The sequence below is a fragment of the Mirounga leonina genome, unplaced genomic scaffold (genome assembly GCF_011800145.1).
Source record: "Mirounga leonina isolate KUSES-001 unplaced genomic scaffold, KU_Mleo_1.0 Mir_153, whole genome shotgun sequence".
Classification (NCBI taxonomy): Eukaryota; Metazoa; Chordata; class Mammalia; order Carnivora; family Phocidae; genus Mirounga; species Mirounga leonina.
In genome coordinates, this window is record NW_023270387.1 from 16,363,927 (window position 1) to 16,383,455 (window position 19,529).

General features: G+C 50.2%; 1 protein-coding gene across 1 annotated transcript in view; it reads left to right on the plus strand.

Annotated features, from left to right (window-relative positions):
* GRIK4 (glutamate ionotropic receptor kainate type subunit 4) overlaps nt 1-19,529 on the plus strand; it is a 427,067-nt gene that overhangs the window by 191,279 nt on the left and 216,259 nt on the right. The gene's annotated exons all lie outside the window — the stretch shown is intronic.

A 19,529-nucleotide genomic window follows, 5' to 3' on the forward strand; every position in this document is an offset into this window, starting at 1 on the left:
AGAAGAAACAGTCACTGAGACAAGAAAGCAAAACCACAGCTAGGAAAAATCAGGTGAGCGAGCTATCAGGGAAGCTTCGGGAAGAAGGTATTTCGCTGGTGGATGCTTCTGAGAGACTAAACAGAGGGAGGATAGATTACCCACGTGCTTCAGTGGATGTAGGTGATTGGTGACTTTAGCCAGCACTGCCTTGGAGTGGAGGAGATGAAGCCCAACAGGGTGGGTTGAGGTGAGAATGAATGTGAGTTGGAGACTATAAAGACTACACTTTTGAGGGCATGTTACATGATATGTATGGGGGGGAGGGATGAGTCAGCAAAGCCCTAAACTACCTTAGGCACACGCAGGAAGGGCATCTGACCCAGCTCCATGACATGGACATTCTCCTCCGAAGATGAGCTACATGGCACGTTCTTCTGCCAACATCTATCACCCTCCACCCCACACCCTGCACCGTCCCACCCCTGCTCCACCAGTGCAAGAGGCTGAGACCTGCAGCAAGGGGGCCAGCTGGTGTTTTCTGTGCTGGGCAAGCAGGGCCTGAAGGGCAGGAGGTACCCTGCTTGTGGGCAACAACAGCCGACTGTTGAGAGGATGCTACTCAGATCAAGGAGCCATCAGCCAGGATTTCTGATCTCTCTCCCCACCTGCTCTAGCAAAGCTGAGAGGGCCAGTTCTCCCTCCCAGTGTCTTGTTCATGCCTTCCTTCCAAAGCTCAGCAGTGGCCCTTTCTCATCTCGATGAGACAGGAGGGTCTGGCGCCTGATGACAAGGCAGGCGTGGGGGTGGGGGGTGGTGTTGGAGACGAGCCAGTGGGGAGTCAGCTCTGACTTGTCCAAATAGAGAAGCAGAGTAGCCCTTTGTTCATGGAAAGATCAGAGCCAAAAAGTTGGAGCAGAGAAACTTGAACAGCAGGTCTAGATGCCTTCTTCAGAGCGGTCTGGCAATTTTAAAAGGAGCATTATAGCCCTTGATCCATACCTGTCCCCCAAGCTTCCACTGCCCAGTTCGGTTACTGAGGCTGCGAATCCGTCCATCCTGTAGCCACATACCTTGCAATGGGTATCGCGATGGAAAGCCAGACTTGGGATTCCTCATCCATATGGAGATGGCCACAGTGCCCACCTCATAGAATTGCTGTAGGAGCGAAATGGGTTGCTGTCCTGAAAGGGGACAGAGCTTGCCACACAGTGGGGCCAGTTTAGCTGATCTGGCCCCTGGAGTTCTCCATGGGTTCTGTCTGGACACTTCTGTGAGTCTGAGCCTGGGCTTGCCCCCAGCCCTGCTCCACATAGCAGAGCATGCACAGGGCTGCAGGGCTGCTCAACCAGCCTGCCCACTGCCCAGGGAGTTGTGAGGTGCAAGGGAGCCCAAGGATGATTTTGTAAATCAGAAAACTGAGGCCCATAGGGGAGAAATCCTTCTCTATGACTTCTAGAGTTCTCTCTCGCATTCTGTTTTTCTCTGAGACAAAACGTTTAGCTATCTCATATACATACTTTGGAGCCAGAATTCTACATTGCTTTGAAGATAAATACCCTTTCTCAGGTGGCAATGCTCAGCTTGGTTATACATACGAAGTTGTCATCCAGTATTTGTGGTGAATTCACATGGAACTGGCCCAATCCACGCCTGCCTAATATCTAAAGGGCAAGCCTGGGCTAAAGGGTGACTTTTGTGGCTATAAACAGAATCACACTAACAGGATCATACACCTGCTAAACCCATTACCCATGTCATAGGACTGGGCTCCAGCCAGCACAGACCTCACACGTGCTCCTCCTTGTCCCCCAGGACAGCCCATCTCGTGGCCAGAGTCTGCGTTTGGTAAATGCAGATGGCTGGTTTGCATGACATTGAACAGCTTGGGATCTGGACTACATGGACCATTGGCTGAGTTGTGCAGATCCAACCAGATGTCTAGCATCACATAGATCTAGCTTGCTATCCCTGCCCCCCTTTCTGAGCCTACTCTCAGCCTCCGGGAATTTTAATAAAATGCCTGAGCCTGGCGGGACTCTAGAATCTACAATCTGTTATACCTGCACATAGCAATGGGTTGTAGTTAGGCCACTGGGACAGTCCTATGCTGCCCATGCAGCTGCTTTTGATCTGAAGATCAAGGGGACTGAGGACAATCACAGCTGGTTTCTCAGGGCAGTAGCTCTCAGCCCCTGGCTCTCCACCTCCACATGAAGGGCAGAGCCTCCAGCTAGAGTAAGGGTAAGGACTAGGGCATCCTCTCAGGAAGCTGCCCACCCCACATCATTCACAGCTGCCCCATGGCCCTGTCCCAGCAGGGACTCTGAGCATCATGATCCACCATGCACCCCACCCACGGAGAGGCCCAGTGGGCAGAGGGTAGGGGAACTGCCCAGGAAGCAGTCTGCCATGGCCCGGTGACCTGGGTAGCTATCTTTGATATCTGTCTGAGATCTGGGCTTCCCAAGGTTGGTCTAGAAGGGATGGTCCCTGCCATTGTGTTCCCATGGAGCAGAGTGACTAGTGAGGGGTGGGAAGACAGTGACGTTTCCCCTCCTGCCCATCAGTCAATCCCCCTTCTTGTGAGTGCCTCGCTTAGTGCATCTGTCAAGTGCGGTGGCCTCCCTCCCCCTTCTCCTGGCCATGGGCTTTGCAAATGCTCTGATTTGGGGCCATCTCCTGTGGCTCTTCCACACCTCCTGTGCACCCTCCCCTTTTCATGGAGACGGCGTCTTCCCTTGGTTTTATATGAACCCGAGAGCTGAGACTGCATTGAGGGCCTGACCCTACCCACCCTATATTTCTGGGTCTTCTAGCTGGGCCGGGGACCTAGCCATTGGAGGGAGGCGGGACCTCAGAGAACTGCGGGTTGTGTCTAAGTGATGTGCTCCAGCATCAGTCCCTCAGAGGGATTCCTAAGGCTCCCTCTCATCCTTGAGATGCTCTCCCCTTCCCTGGGGTAATTGCTAGCATTGAGCATTTAGCAGAGGCCAGGTGTCATTCTGAGCCTCTGCATGCCTTAACTCAGTTACCATTCACAGCATCCCCTGTTGTATAATTGAGGAATTGGGAGACTGGAGACGTTAAGAAACTGGCCCCAGGTTTCAGAGCTAGAAGGTGGAAGAATAGGCAGTGTACTCTTAACAACTGTGTAATTCTGCCTTTCCTCAAAGAACGAGCATACAGACTTCCCTCCTCTGGTGGCTTTCTGTTCTAGTGAATGAATGCCACAGACGGGACCTTAACCTTCCAGGTCAGATGTAAAATGCCTCTGTTCTCCTGGGCATCAATACACAGGCATGTGCTCACGCATGCACATACACAGACACACACATCAGCAGTCATCGCCTTGCTCTTCATTCATTCATTCATTCATTCATTCATTCATTCAAACAACCAGAACCTGTTGAGCCCCACTGAGCCTGGTGGTGGATGCTGGGGCTTGAGAGAGGAGTAAGATGTGGTCTCTGCCCTGAAGGAGTTGTCGGGCTGAGAGGACAGACCCGGAGACAGACAATGGCCCAAAGTAGTTGTAGTCGTAGAGACGTAGAGGCACGTGCCTGATCTGGGAATCTGGGGAAGGGGATCTTGTCCAGGAACGGAGGGAAGGTTGGGTGTAATGGGATCTCGGAGTTAGCCTAAGGAGGGCATGGGCTCCAGTCCTCCTGTCGATGACTTGCTGGGGAGTCGTTGCAGAGCTGATGCGTCTAAGGACGCAGCGTTAGGTTTAGCGTGGACAAAGTCTCATAAGTGTTTTTTTATTTATATTTTTCGACCAACTAGCTTTGTGACCTTGAACAAGTTAGCTAATCTCCTTGAGCCTCAATTGTCCCATGTATAAAATGGGAGCAACCTTATCTGCCTTTGACTACCTTTAAAGTAAGGAACAATCCATGTAGTTTAGATGGAAGCGCTTCAGCGTGTGAACCGGCCTCTTTGCCGTAACAGCTGGCCCGGCGTTGTGCGGAGGGAAGCCAGGATCTCGGCTTGGGGCAGGGCGTGACCGACGTAGTCCCTTTAGGTGCTCTGCAGAAGGACTGCGGTGACAGCAGCTGTTGGAGTACGATTCTTCCAGCACCCTGGTCTCTCCCATGCAGTGGCAGAGTCTTTGTAAATACTTCGTAATAACAACACCCTACGTGATTTCCGGGGGGTGGGGGGGGTGAGGTGCTGGAGGGAGCCTGAAGGAAGCTGTTGGGTGTCTGCTAAAGCCAGGCTCCCATCAGACTCTGTGCAGACTTGGGAAGAATGTTCGGGAAGCTGGGGGCTCAAGCCTCCTCCTTTCCCCTGGGCCTGGACGTGGGGCACAGCAGGACCCAGGATACCATGGTCCCCGACTCACGTCAATCAGTTTTGCTTTTTGTTGTTGATGCAGTTTACTTTGGGGATTTAATTAGCACTAAGGAGGCAGGAAAAAAAAATTGCTGAAAGGCCTGTTCTCGGGCTGGTGGAGGGAGTCGGGCTGCAAACAATGACAATAATAATGTTAGCCACCGTTGGCTCTGGGGGCAGTGTCATGCCAGCTGCTGGCTGCTCACCCAGGGCATGCAGCCCTCTTTTCCTGGGGAGAGGAGATGGAGAGGCATCAGGAGCAGAGATCCGTGGAGGGAGTGGGGCGGTGCAGGGTGGAAGGAAAAACGTTTGTGAGAAAGACTCAGGAGGAGATGTATGGAGAAGGTAGTGCTGGAAAAAGCCGCAGTTCTAAGTGAGTATTAATGGAATCCATTTTCTTGCTGTTTCCTGCAGGAACACTTTGGAAGTGCAAGTGAAAAAATCACTTTGCAGTAATAACTGTTATTTATATAAGAGAAGAGCATTGGATAGATCAAAATGTGAGGTTTCAAGGTCATAACTGGACCCTCACAATCATCATTATCCATTTAAAAGGCAATTTCTGGGCTAGCAAATTGATAGGGGAAAAAATGGCCTGATCCTACTGTGGTGGTAAATAAATTTACGTTTCAGTTTTATGATTTGATTTCATTCTGAATCAGAGGGGACTTGGGGGCTGAGAGAGTTGGGTAAGGATGTAAATAGGAATGACCTTGCCCAGAGCATCTTTACTGATGTCCAAAGAGGACAGCTGGGGAGAAGCCTGGAGCTTCCATCCCCATCCCAGCTGGAGGGCAACAGTAGAGACAGGAGCATTTCCTGCCAGACCCTCTTGGACATCTTCCGGAAAGTTTACTCCCAGCCCCTGTGTTTCCCCTTCTCTCACCTGCCAGCTTAACCACCATGTGGGAACATTCTTCTGGATCTTTTTCTATTCATACTAAATCTATACACTTTTCTCCTTTCCAAAACAGACGGGGTATCATCCTATACATCTTAGATTGCAGTTGGCCTTTTTCACTGTACTGTGAACCGCTTTCTATGTCAGTTTATGTAAATGTACCTACTTTTTTTAAAAAGCTGCATGTTCTTCCTTTATATGAATATTCTATTGTTTAAGTAACAGTTTCCCCTTTTGATGGACATGTGGGTTGTCTCCATCCCCGTACATGAGTCTCTGTACATTTGCAGGAGATTTTTCTGAAGAGTAATTCTTCGAAGTGAAAGATTTGGAATGTTAGAGGGTATGAATGTTTTACATCAAAATCAACTAGAGCATTATTGACCTTGAAAAATGAGATCCGACAACCTCTGTCCTATATGTCAGATGGATTCTCAGGATGTCCACCAGGTGGGCAAAATTGTGAAAGATCTTTCTGGAAATTGTTGCTTTTGCTTATTTAGGGGCCAGGACAAAGGCTGAGAAAGGAGATGGAGCTGGGTTTGGAATACAGGATGTCGAGCCCCATCCCCACTGGATGCTGTCAGTGGTGTGACCTGGAAGGGATCTGGGGGGTGATGGTAACTCCCTTTGCTATTTCAGTTAGTGACAGTAACACCCACCACTGAGCACTAAGCATGAATGAGGCACTCAGGACTTGCCGTCCAACACCAGCACTGGGATTCCAACGGGGCTGCTCATGAGCTCAGGACTTGGATGTGGTTTTTAATCTCTTCCTGGGGTGAGGCGGGTACCATCACACACAGCTCACAGAGCTCTGCTGTGGGTTAAATATTATAATTCTTGTAATATTGCTTTGTAAAATAGAAAGCACTACTGAAATGCCCATGTCTTTATTGATGATGGATCTGAGGTTGATTTAAAGCTGACCAGTCCTCCCCCACGTCCCCCCAGCCTCCACCGCAGTGTTCAGTGTCCTAGGACCTCAAGAACAAGTGTGTGTTTTCTCTTCTTTGCTCTTTGACCTTGGGGAAGTTACCAAACCTCTCTAAGCCAGAATTTCCCCTTCTGAAAACTTGAAGGAAACATGGTTGTTTAAGAGGCTCAAACTCGTGGCGATCAGTAGCATCTTTTGCCAGAGAACACCCATCTGGTTTGGTACACCTAAGCAGAGGTGCTCTGCTGGTTTTTAGATAGAGTGTGGGTTAGACAGGTAAGTAGGTAGGACAGGTAGGTAGGTGGGTAGGAAGAAAAGGTAGATAAGTAGTAAGATAGGTAGAACAGTTAGGTCGGACAGGTAGGTAGGTAGATACATAGGTCATGGGAGCAAGATGAGAAGAGCTAACTGCTTCTTCCTCCAAACGCCTCTTCTATCCTGGCCAAGAGAGGAGGGCCCTGTGTCCTCAGAGACCAAGAACTCAGAACACGGAGCCCTGGCATAGAAAACACCTTAGGAGCCAAGGAGCTGTCCCAGATAGCAGATGGGCCACAGCTTGCACATAGGCAAATGGTAGAATAAAGCTTCCATTTGTATTCAGCCACACTGTGGAGAAATCAAGAAATATTCAGGAGTTGCAAGCAACCGATGAAAAGGTCTCTCTGTCATCATCAGGAATCCCAGATTCCTCAGAAGAGAGGCCGAGAGCTCAGGCTTTCTCACCTTCTCTTAGCATATCACTCAGTAGAATTTCAAGCACAGACTACTCTTGAATTAATGAAGACACTGTGTGTGAAGGCAGGTGTTGGAGGAGGGGGACAGCTCAACAGACTGGTTAAGACTGTGGAGTGGGGATTCCTGCTCCACCACTAGTAAGCTGTGTGACCTTATGTAAATCACTTAACCTCTCTGAGCCAGGGTTCCCACATTTCTAAAACAGGGGTAATAATACCTTCCTGGCAGGCTTGCTATGAGAATTAAATGAGGTAAAATGCCTAGAATAGAGCAAGCTCTCAGTACGGGGAGCTCTGTGAGGGAGAGCACCCCTGAAGTAAAGTCTGTGTATGCCATCGCCCAACTCCTAACAACCAATTAAGGCCCACCAACTCAGGCCTTTCCCAGTACCAGCAGACACTGCCTTGATGTGCTAACAGCCCCTAATGAGTACCATGATCATCAGTTACATAAACAAGCAATTAGTGGGCGAGCAGAAGGCTCTTGCTCAGCATTTCCTATTAATCTGCTGGTCGTTAGCTCACATTAGCTGGAAGCTGATTAACAGCACGTCCTAACAGGCACTGGACAACCTCAGTTCTGAGCGAGACCTGTGCATCCCCGGCCTGTCTCAACGTGCCACAGTCCCCTCCCCTCTGAGGGTTTGTGACAAACCCAGTCAGTGTTAGGGATGGTGAAGATGTCTGGAAGGAAGCCAGGGAGTGATGGAAAAAGTCCCAAACCCCCATAAACGGATTACCCTAGATGTAAAGTCAGGAGTGTTAAGGTGGTTTGAGGCTTGTGAGAAACTTCCGACAAATAGCTAAGGCTTTAGAAATGGCTTCAGAGGTATTCAGAACAGGGTGGGGGTGGAAGGGGCGAGAGGAGGCGTCCAGGCTTCTGGGACTCCTGGTTCCGTACCCCAATTTGCTATACTTCTGCTTAATGACCTGTTGTGAGCACAGCCCAGTATTACTGTTAATATTTTTAGTATTGTGGTTAATATGGCAAACACTATTGTCAGATAATTTATTTGGGGTTTTATCAAGGTTTCTAGAAACAGGCACAGGGCCTGGCACAAACTCTTTGTGAGCGCACACACACACACACACACAGTTCTGAAGGCTCACCCTCTCCAAGTATGCTTTTCAAATAAGACCCAGAGTCAGGGCCATGCAGGTCTGAATCCTTAACATGACATGTGAACTTGACTGTTCGCAACCCAAGCCCATGATCCAGTAGCGGAATGGTTTAATTAAGCTTATAACTGCTACTCCAAGCCAGGCGCCTCTGTGGATTAATGTAGCTAATTCAGTATCCTCTTAAGAAGCATCATCCAGGAATGTGATTCTGCTCTGAGAACCAGCCTTCAGCCTCTCCATTCACTACCAAACCCTGGCTGGGGTGTTTGCAGTTGTCTCCCAAGGTGGTCTCTGGGAAGCCTGTGGACAAGTGAACCGCCTCCACCTCCCTCTGTGGCCCTCCTCAAGCACTTGGCTGTTGGGTCCACTGCACACCTTCCCAGCCTCCCCCTTCCTCCTTCCATCTTCTTCCACCCCTGCTGAGCACTTTTAATTTGCTTGGAATAATTGATTCTGTCTTCTTCTTGCACCTCATTTTCTGCTCACTTTTATTTATCACTTTTAAGCCTCTCCTTGATAGAAACAGGCCCTGGTGTCTGCAGGGAGAAGGGAGAGTAGGGTGTGTGTCTCAGGCTGCTGTGTGGCAGACGGACACCCGGGGCTCCTCTGGCCCTGGAATCCACTGTTTCCACTTCCCCGATCCCCCCTGCCCTGGTGCCCTTGTGGCTGTGACCTCAGTGTCTAGAAAGCACCTGGCGCATGAGAGAGTAATAAATAGCTGGACAGAATGATGAATGAATGGGTGACGAAATGAATGAATGAAACATGCCTTGTTTTTTCCTGGCTCGGACCTTTGTACCTGGCTCTCATCTGATGGCCAGTGCCCACCCCTGCACCTCACCCCTACTCAGCATTCACAATAGGACTCCAAACCGACTTCCTCGGCATCATCCTCACTGGTTACCAGTGGAAGTCATCTGGTTCCAAACTTATTTCGTGAAAGAGGAAACTGACACTCCCAAGAGTCCCCATTCCAGGATTGCCCCACAGTGGACCTAGGGCAAGGATTCCGATCTGGAGACTCTTTTGGAGTTCCATGCTTCTCTCTTCTGGCACTTTGTTGTTTCTCCCCCTACAATTATTTAAGTTGCTGCTGGGGGATTGATATCAGGTTATTGTTCTTTGAGACCCTTCACAAGATAGATGGCCGTGTTCGCTACCCAGTATTGAGCCTCCCATTAATATCTGCCCAGGGTTATGATAATGATATTAATATCGTGCATCTGAGAATTTCAGTGTCCCTTAGATATCCTGTAGCATTTTGCATGTAGAAGATAAAGTTTCTTTTTTTTTAAAGATTTTATTTATTTATTCATGAGAGACAGAGAGAGAGAGAGAGAGAAGCAGGCTCCCAAGGAGCAGGGAGCCCGATGCGGGACTCGATCCCAGGACCCTGGGATCATGACCTGAGCCGAAGGCAGACACTTAACCATCTGAGCCACCCAGGCGCCCGAAGATAAAGTTTCTATTGAAACCTCTGGACAGTGAGTCACCCAGGGTCCTTTGGGAGCCAGAGAGGCTGGGCAAGCTGCAGCCTTCCATCCGCCTAGGATTATGATAGAAATCTGCTGCTCTTCCCCAGTACCCCTTACAAAGCACCCCAGTCTTCCTCAGGAAATTGGAAAAGCCCTTTAACCAAATTTGGAGCTGTCTGTATCCTTGGTGTGCGTGCTGGGAGTACGGCTGGGGGCTTGAGGGCAAAAGGGCTTGAGGACCTCTTTAATCCAGTCAGCCCTGTATGTGCTGCCGACCACCCATCACCTGGACTGAAGATTTTGTGGGTTCCTATTTCTAACTCACTAGCCTTAGCTCAGTGGCTGTTCTCAAGTGTTTTAAGCCACCATCTCCTCCTTCGTCTGCTGCCTCCTGAGGAGTGGAAATCGGCCTGAGGCTGAGGTGGGTATACTGCAGCAGGAATGAGAGTTCCAAGGGTTTGGGATTTTGTAGGAGGAGTCACATGTGTGCTTGGCTCCTGGTACTTGTTTGTGCCCTGGGGTAGTAAAACACTTCCTCTTCTCCCTGCCCATCAGTCTCCTGCTGATCTGACACAGCTGGGGAAGACGCAGAGCCCCCCCAGAACTCCACAGAGTAGCTGCCCTCTGGACACTGATGGCTGGGGTGCCAGGCTAGAAGGGAGCCCCCCCTCGCTCTGTGACCCAGGCGCTGGGGGCATGGCTGGGGGGAGGAGGCTGCAATAGGACCAGGAGGCCTCTCTTCGCCCAGCTCACGTAAGGTGACAAGGAGCTACAGAGAAGCAAACAGTCCTGCTGATGTACCAGTGTCCCCCCCACTTGGGGAAGCCATGCTGCTGTGTGGATCAGAGCCACCTGCAGAGCTTTCCGGGCAAGCTGAGGGGGTGCAAACCAGAGCAGATGAACTCCCCAAAAGGGGTCAGACTCCAAAGGCCTGGGTTTGCTCAGCTGAGATTCGGAGGCTTAGCCAAGTGCAGTTAGCATAGCCCCAGAACCCCAGAGAGGTGGCCGAAAGACGGGAAGTACCCACCACTGCTCTGCAGAAGGGTGGTCCCACCGAGGCAGCCTTGGCATGACTCCTGGGAAGGCTGATGGGCTCTGGCGGGGTGGCGGCAAGTTTCAGAATTCGTTTAAAATTTACTTTTATTATTTTTCACTGATGGATGAGAAAGAGAAATCAACCTGGCAGTAGGCCCCAAGTTTTGTGTTGTTGTACGACGTGTGCACGAGAACCCTTTGTTAATGTGCGTTCTTGGCAGCGCTGGGGGAGGGAAAGGAGGCCAGAGCCTTGGGTAGAGCATCCCAAAGTGTTAGCACTAGGCAGAGCCTCAGAGGTCCTGGTGTGACCTCCGTATCTTACAAGTGGAAAAACTGAGGCAGAGAGCTGCAGTGATTGCAGCTACTTTATGGCGGAGCTGAGATCAGCACCCCCTTCCCGCCAGCTGCTCCACTCTGTGGGAAGAGGAAGGATAAGCTACTGAGCACAAAGATGGAGCCTCTTTGTTTCTCCCGTGGTGGCTCATGGCAGTCATTAAAAGCATGTTATTGAATTGAAAAAAATAAATAAATAAAAGGCAACTGTTGGGTGCTTGGGTGACTCAGTCGTTTAAGCGTCTGGTCATGATCTCGGGGTCCTAGGATCGAGTCCCGCACTGGGCTCCCTGCTCAGCGGGAGGCCTGCTTCTCCCTCTCCCTCTGCCTGCCCTCCCTCTGCTTGTGTGTGCGTGTGCATGCTCTTTCTCTGTTAAATAAATAAATAAAGTCTTAAAAAAAAGGGAAGAAAAACAATTGTTGAAACCTGTGGTCTTGGTACATGCTGACCCTTCCTTAGTTGTCAAAAGGGATCTTCAGGGGCGCCTGGGTGGCTCAGTTGGTTAGGCGACTGCCTTCGGCTCAGGTCATGATCCCGGAGTCCCGGGATCGAGTCCCACATCGGGCTCCCTGCTCAGCAGGGAGTCTGCTTCTCCCTCTGACCCTATCCCCTCTTGTGTTCCATCTCTCATTCTCTCACTCTCGCTCTCAGATAAATAAATAAAATCTTAAAAAAAAAAAATTTTTAAAAAAAGGGATCTTCAGATTGGAAACCTCTCTCTCATCCTTCTATCTCCTTGTCTAGAGCACAAGCTCTTCAAAGTGAGGTACTCCATGTACCATTTTATTTAAATAGTATAATAATAGTCTCCTGATTAGCTATTCTGTACCAAGTACTTTAAATTATTCCCTGTAATCTTCATCAAATCGGGGGAAGGCATTGTCATCCTCATCCCTGATGAGGGCATGGAAGTTCCGAGAAATTAAGTGATTTGCTCAGAGTCCCGTGGCTGGTTTATGGTTGGGCTAGGATTTGAACCGGGATCTGTAGGTCTCAAAGAAATACCTGGGCAGTCAAGCCTTCTGCAGCGTGCAAGGTAAGCAAGGAGGTGTCCTTGCAACATGCCCACGTCAGATTTGACTGGCCTGTGTCCGGAGGAGGCAGGGTGGGGAAGACTCCTGCATGAGGACCCCAGTGGAGAGGAAGCAGTGCATTCTCACCTTGGCAAGACCCCCCACCACCCCGAGCCAGACCCCCTACTTGAGCACCATTAATCAGCTCTCCCGTGGCAAGCACAGAACCCAGGCTGGCAGGAGGGAGCAGGGCCCTGCCCGTGGCTGCCAGCAGGAAGCACGTGGCAAGGAGGCTGCTGAGCAGAGGGCAGAGGACCAGGCAGGAGGTGGTGCAGTGTTATTACAATTAAAAAGGAAAAAAAAAAGGAAGGGGGGGAAAAAAAAAGAAAAAAAGCCTTGGTGGTTCTTGGCTCTGAAACCCAATTTCCATCTCATCTGGGAGTCATTTGCATAGGAAGTCCTACCGGTAGCTTTATGAAATAAAATAAATGAAATGAATGGGCTGGTGAAGCTGCCAGGCAGACTCCCAAAGCCTGTGCTCTGAGGGGGAAGTTATTGCTTTATTGGGTTCTCCTTCAAGTTCCCAGGATCCCTTACTACAAGGCTGTTTGGGGGAGGGGTACGGGAGCAGGGGGGTGGGCGGCGCTGGGGGAGCGACAGGTGGAGCTTTGAGGAAGCAGGCAGGTCAGGGACACAGGACACCTGCCTGGACTCAGAGCAGAACACCGTCCTGCAGGCTTCTCCCGTCTTCCTGCATGGGCCCTGTCCCTCCTGTCCCACCTCCTCCGGACTTCCCAGCTGGGTTCTGTGCCTGCTGAATGTCGCTTCTCCAAGTTGAAGGAGCACAATAGTCCTGGGGAAGCTTGTCGAAATGAAGGTCCCCTGGTCCCATCCCGGACACTGACGTGGCATGTCAGGAGCGGGGGCCCAGGGATGTGTACTTCCAGCATGCAGCTGGGGGCTGGGAGGTCACCCTTCGAGGACCCGTGCTCCAAGGGGCAGGGGTGGGTGCTGACAAGATGCCCAGTGTTCCCCCCAAGGTGACAGCATCCTCGCCCCAGGGCAGCTGCATGCCCCCCAAGCCCTGACCTCACACCGAGGTCTCTAACTTCCTGTGCCAGACCAGGAAAAGACCTTCAGATGGGCCAAGATCTGCCCAAGGTCACTCCTCCAGGAAGCAGGAGAGTTTGATTTAAAATCTCCTTCTTGACACTCAAAATCCTGCTGTGTTTTAGTAGGAGGTCCTTGAAAAAGCAGCAGCAAGCTCTCCTGGTGGACTTCTGTGGTCATGAGTGGGGAGCGGCGGAGGGTGCGAGCGCGCAGGGGGGCGTCATCCTCGGCATAGCCCCTCCCACAGTGGCTGAGACCTGGCGGCAGGGGTGGGGCCAGTCCACCATCTCGGAGCTGTTCTAGAAGTGATGGTGGTGATAGGTGCATACACCTGTGAACATACTAAAAACCAGAGGAAGGCCAGAGGAACCCCAGCAGAGTGCGGAGTGGAGATCTCTGCTCTGCTCTTGAGCCCAGCGGCTCTTCTCACACTCCGGGGATAGTCTAACAAAGCTGGCCTTTAAATGACTCTTAAAAGGTTATCTGTTTAAATTTGTTTTTTCCTTTTAAAGTGACCCCACTTTTGTAAATCGATTATGTCTTCTATGTCTTTTTCCTTCTATGGCAGCTGGGGGGCGGGGCGGGGAGCATGTAGCTTTGCTGAGGGGCCAGGACTGGGACACAGTCTCCTGACGCCCCAGTTCAGAGATCTCTTCACTGGTGCTTCTCCTTTGTTCTGCTCTCTGCTCCTGAAAGCAGGAGAAAGGGCCACCTGTTGTCACTGTTTGCACAGCCAAGGCACAGAGCATGGCCTTGAACAGGGACCCCCAGCCTGCTTCTGGGCCGGTTCACCTTCTCTCCGTGGTGCATCCTGGGTCAGAGGAAGCAGGAGGCTGCAGACCTTGGTGGGAAGGTGCTCTTGAGGTGCCGCCTCCTGGGTTTGCCCCCTCCCCCCCATCTTGCAGCCTGCAGGGAAGTCATCCTGAGAGTGCAGGGTGCTCAGCGGGGCGGTGTGGGGGGGTGCTCACTAGTGCTCCACCTGTCACTGTTCCTCTCACCGCGTCCTTGGCAGGGGAGAAGCTGAGCTAAGGATGGGTGATTTGGCAAAGACAGGAAAGCTCTGGAGCTTTGCCTAGCTTTCCCTAGAGCAGAACAAAACTGTTTCGCCTGAGCCCTGCTCTGCATTCAGCCTGTTTAGGTGAATCTGAGAGGTCTCCAGGGCTTCTGGCCTGAGGCTGGGGAGCTGAGGTGGATGCAGCCCTGTTTCCTCCCTCTGCTGCACAGGGAAGGAAACAGGGCTGCCTTCTAGGCTCAGTATCCTAAAGAAAAGTCTGTCCAGCAGCTGAACAGTCAGACGGCAATGTGTGCGGTGTGTGTGTGTGTTTGTGTGTGTGTGTCCATGAAGGACAGAGGGAGTAAATTAGGGGAGCTTTGCCTAGGGATGGGAATAGTAGACAGGTTATCAATACTGGAGGGGCGCCTGGGTGGCTCAGTCTGCCTTCGGCTCAGGTCATGATCCCAGCATCCTGGGATCAAGCCTCACATCAGGCTCCCTGCTCAGCGGGAAGCCTGCTTCTCCCTCTCCCACTCCCCCTGCTTGTGTTCCCTCTCTCACTATCTCTCTCTCTGTCAAGTAAATATATAAAATCTTAAAAAAAAAAAACTTCCATAAAAAAACACTGGAGTCTAGCCATTTACTCTGGTGTCATTCACCAACAGCTGCCTCAAACAGGACATTTAATTTCAATGGCCCTTGATTTCCTCTTCTGTAGAATAGAGATCATAACCATCCCAGCCAGTTGCAGTTGGACAAAAGTAAAATAGGTGAGCACGTTCCCTCTAGAGGTCAGGAGATCATTACCCTGACAATACTGAATTTGGACGAGAGGCCACATACCCTGTTTCATTTTGGGCTGAAAGAGTCATTGCTTTCAACACAACAAAGACCTACTGAGTAGTTATTCAGCATCCAGCCCTGTTTTAGATGCTGGAGGGGATTTGAGAAGGAAGATTCAGTTCAGACCCTTATTTTCCAAAGTTAGAGTCTTAAGAGTTAGATATCAGAAAAATGAAGATATCCGAATCTGGGTGTCGGCTTTGTCTTTTATCTTAAGCAGCTTTGCTGAGCTATAATTCACATAGCCTGCAACTCACCATTTAAAGTAAACATTTCAGCGGTTTTTGGTATGTTCACAGATGTATGCACCTATCAGCACCATCACTTCTAGAATGTTTTCATCACCTCAAAAAAGAGACCCAGTACCTCTTAGCAGTCATTCCTCAACCCCCTCATCCCTTCCAGCCCCTGGAAACCACTGATCCACTTTCTGTTTCTGTGGATTTACCCCTTGTGGCTATTTCAGATGAACTGTAGCGGACAGGATGTGGCCTTTTCCGTCGGGATGCTTTTGTGTAGCATCACGATTTCCAGGCTCATCGTGTTGGAGCTTGTGTGAGGACTGCATTCCTTTTTATGGCTGAATAATATTCCATTGTGTGTCTAGGCCACATGTTATTTATGCATTCATTGGTTAACGGACATTGGAGTTTTTTCCCACTTTTTGGCTGTCGTGAGTAACGCTGTTCTGAACATAAGTATACAAGTTTTCGTGTGGATATGTGCTCTCATTTCTCTTGGGTATATTTCTAGGAGGGGAATCTCTGGGTTATCTGGTAATTCTGTGCTTAACTTTTTGAGGAATTGCCAAACTGTTTTTCAAAGGGGCTACACCATTTTTACATTCCTGCCCCTGTGATTTCTCTGCATCCTATTTCCTGTGTTTTTGATTTGCATTTCCCTAATGGCTAAGAATGTTGAACATCTTTTCATGTGCTGATTGGGCATTTGTGTATCTTCTTTGGAGAAATATCTGTTCAGATCTTTTGCCCATTTTTAATTGGATGATTTGTCTTTTTATTAAGTTGTAGGAGTCCTTTATATATTCTAGATACAAGTCTTTATCATATATAGGATTTGCAAATCTCTTCTCCTTTTGTGTGGATTATCTCTTCACTGTCTTGATGGTGTCCTTTGAAGCAAGATATCTGAATTTGAATTGCAAAAAAATGTCCATGTTAATTACATTGAAACCCCATTAATTTGAACTCTGGTAATTTGGAATTAGGGCAGAGGTTCAAAGTCTGTTCATTCAACTAACAGTGATGGAGACTGTCGGTGGTCAAGGCCTGTGCTAGGCACTGAGGAGGGAGGGGTGAATAAGGTGGTGTTTGCCTTTGCAGTCCACAGTCTATATGAGGAGAACACTCACGCATTATCCAGCCAGTGGGCTGAGCCCTGATGGCAGAGCCCTGGGGTAGGAAGAGCTAAGGCTGCTATTCAGAAAAGGTTTACTAAGCAAATGAGCAGTGAAAACTATTTAGGAAAACAAAGTGCTTTTGAAGGCCTCTCAATCCCTGTGATGGCTTTCATTTCTATGCTAACAGAAGATGCAGTTGACCTGGTCCTACCCAGGGAGGAAACTTGGCTTGGATGCTTCTGCTGCTCCTTGTGGGGCCCAGGACATTCTCCTATCCTTGATCTTCATGATGACCTGATGGGTAAACTGTTAGTGTTGCTGTTACTTGGGAAGGTTCAGTGACTTGCCCAAGGTGACAGCAGTTAATTGTTGGGATAGGGTATTGGAAGTGTTCTTCCTCTAGCATCGTGTTGCTGTGTTCTTTCTCCTGGATTCCAGAACCGATCCGACACCAGCAGGGTAAACATGGTGCCTTCCCTAAGACAGGAGTGATGCTTCCTGGCCTGATGGGAAAGCTTGTCACAGGCACTACCCAGAACCGATGTATGTCATGTCTCTTGCAGTGTGAGAGGTTCTCCAGGCCACACCAGCCTGAGGAACAGTAGTGTGTTGTTGGCCTCCTTTATCTATCAGGCCTCACCCTCCAGCAAAATGCTAAGACTGCATGCCCCAGCCTGCTATCAGGTGCTCTGTGGGTCCCGGGGGCTCCTGGCGCATCTCTAACTCTGACCCTCAAGTACTCTGTGGTGTCCTGATGTAGAGAAAATGTGTCACCCTCTGCTGCACAGGGAAGGAAACAGGGCTGCCTTCTAGGCTCAGTATCCGAAAGAAAACCTCTCTCTTGTTTTTGCTTGTTCTTCGTTGCATGTTCTCTGGGGTTTGACTCAAAGCGTGTGTGATACCCATGAGTCATGCTGGACCCCAAATCATTTTTCTTCCCTCCAGTTCTTAAACCCTTAGACCAAGATTACCATCACCCTCTTTTCTCTCAGGGAAAATGGCCTCTCTTGTGTCTTCTCAGTCATGACCATGGATCCCAGTAATCCAACCCCATGGGTCTTCCAGATTTTTCACTGGCCTGATGTGAGCCCACGGCGCAGATTCCGACCCTGAGATTTGTGGGCAGTTTCATCATTTCAGAGGCAGGAAGCACGTTTAGTGGCGTGTCTGGGCCCACCACACCCTGGCGCTGTGACCCAGGGGAGGCTTCCACAGGCACCTTCTCTGCAGGCTTCATGCGGCCTGCATACCTCAGCTCCCTTTCCACCTTTGCCTCTCACCGTACCAGACATCCGCAGCCAGACATCCAGTCTGTGCTCAGCTCATTTCCTGCCTGAAGAACACAGTTCAATGGAGCTGATTTTCCTGCTCTGGAAGGAGGTACAGAATTCCACCCTTGAGTGAGCCCGGTGTACTTGCTCATCAGCTCAATGGCCTGTAAGTCTCTGCAGCATCAGGTGAAGCTGCCTCCTGTCTCAGCTGGGGAGGGGCTCCCAGAGTGGGCCCAAGAGGCCACTGGAGGCACGTCGTTGGCCGTCAGGAGCCACCAGCCCTGCAGAGACACCAACAGATTCCCTGAAAGCAGCCTCTGGGGCAACAGAATGGAGACGGCCACCAGGCAGGGCCTGGCATGTTTTGTGTATTGGGCCATGATGCCTGTCTTGAGGTTTTCTGGAAGGTGGTGTTGCCCACTGGAAGGAGAATGGGCTTCTTGCCAAAGCCTGGCTTTAGTTTTTTCTGGCTGTGTCTTTGGGTAAGTCCTCTAACTTCTCTGAGCCTCAGGTACCTTATCTGTAGAATGTGGGTAGTAGTATTGCCTGTCCCACGGGGGTTTAAGAGGCAAAACTGTAACGCATGGAAAATTCCAAGGATGGTGCATGGCCCAGGGAGGCCTCAGTAACTGTTAGTCTCTCTTTATCCATCATCTGTCCACCTCCAAAGCTATAAAAGGGAGAAGCGCTCTGGGGTCAGGCGGCCGCTGTGACACCTCAGTCTCCCAGCCCTCTCTGTTTTATTTTGGGGGTTCCAAAATAAGACTCGGGCTCCAGAAAGGAGGAGAGCTACATTTAAACACTGGTTTTCCCTCTCGGGCACAGAGCCATCGGTCTTCCTCCCTCTGCGGTGACCAGAGGGCCGTTACCAAGTCTCACTTGTCTGTGGAGGAGAGATTGGTTGGGGGGACATGCCAATTCCATGGGGGTCCTTCTCTCGGACTTCTGGGGACAGGCTTTCGCCACTCCCACCTGCCCTGGATGCAGTCAGAAAGCAAGAATGGAATCTGTAGCCTTGGGCTTTTCCACCCAAGCTCTCCTTGGCAGTACTGTAATGGAAGAGTTTGCAGATGTCTTACAGTTTATGGAACTGACAGCGTGGAGACCGGTTTTGTCACCAGCAGTGGGGAGCCATGCAGAATAAGTGGCATTCCCTGTGGCCCCCCACTTCACTGGAGGAATCCATCTCCAGCACCAACAATCTAAGCTTCAGGATGCTTTAGCTCCCCACCCGGGATGAAGGTTGGGCTGAGATGCCTGCCGGGGATTGTCCTTGGCCTCCTCGTGACCCCTGCAGATCCACGTGCCTGGACATCCCTTACGCTCAGTGCAACACAATCCGTGCCCCTTCCCCCACCCTGGAGCAGGGGCAGCACAGGGTTCAGTGCAATAGGACACAATGTGGCTACAAGACCTCTCCTTCACTCCGCCCCCACCTTTACCTATCTGCCTTGCTTTTCCCAGTCTGAGGACCTAGGGGGCCCTGGGCCTAACATCTGCGTTTCTGGAGTGCTTTAGCAAACTGGCTGCTTGCTGCTGGAGACTTCTGAGGACCTCTTAATGCTTTGCCTCTGCATTGTCTTATCCCAAAGGCTCTAAGCCAGCATTGCACAAATTTTAAAAGAAGCCAGCACTAAACCTATAGAGTCCAGTAGAGTATGACTTGCTTTGGAGTAAAGGGTACCATTGTCACTGAAGTTTGGGAACTGGTGCATGTTATACTCGCTCTCAGAGTAGCACCGAATCAGGGCCTCAGCGATGCCCAGCACTGTCACGAGGTCTCTGAGAAAGCCTGCAGTGAAAACAACTGCTTAGCTTTGTTCCTTGGAATTATTTAAATATCAAACCTGGAACACTTAATAACAGTTGAGTCTCTCTTGAATATATAGGCCATATATGACACAGAGTGAAACATTGCCGAAGATAAAGGCAGTAGCTAAAGATAATCACCAGATGTTAACTGGTCTACAGAGGCATAAATAGTGAGGATGTCTTGGGTATCTCACCTAATAACATCTCATGGGACACTGCTATTCCACAAAATGCAGCCTGGGTAATGCTGTTTTTATGCAATTTATTTGTTTAC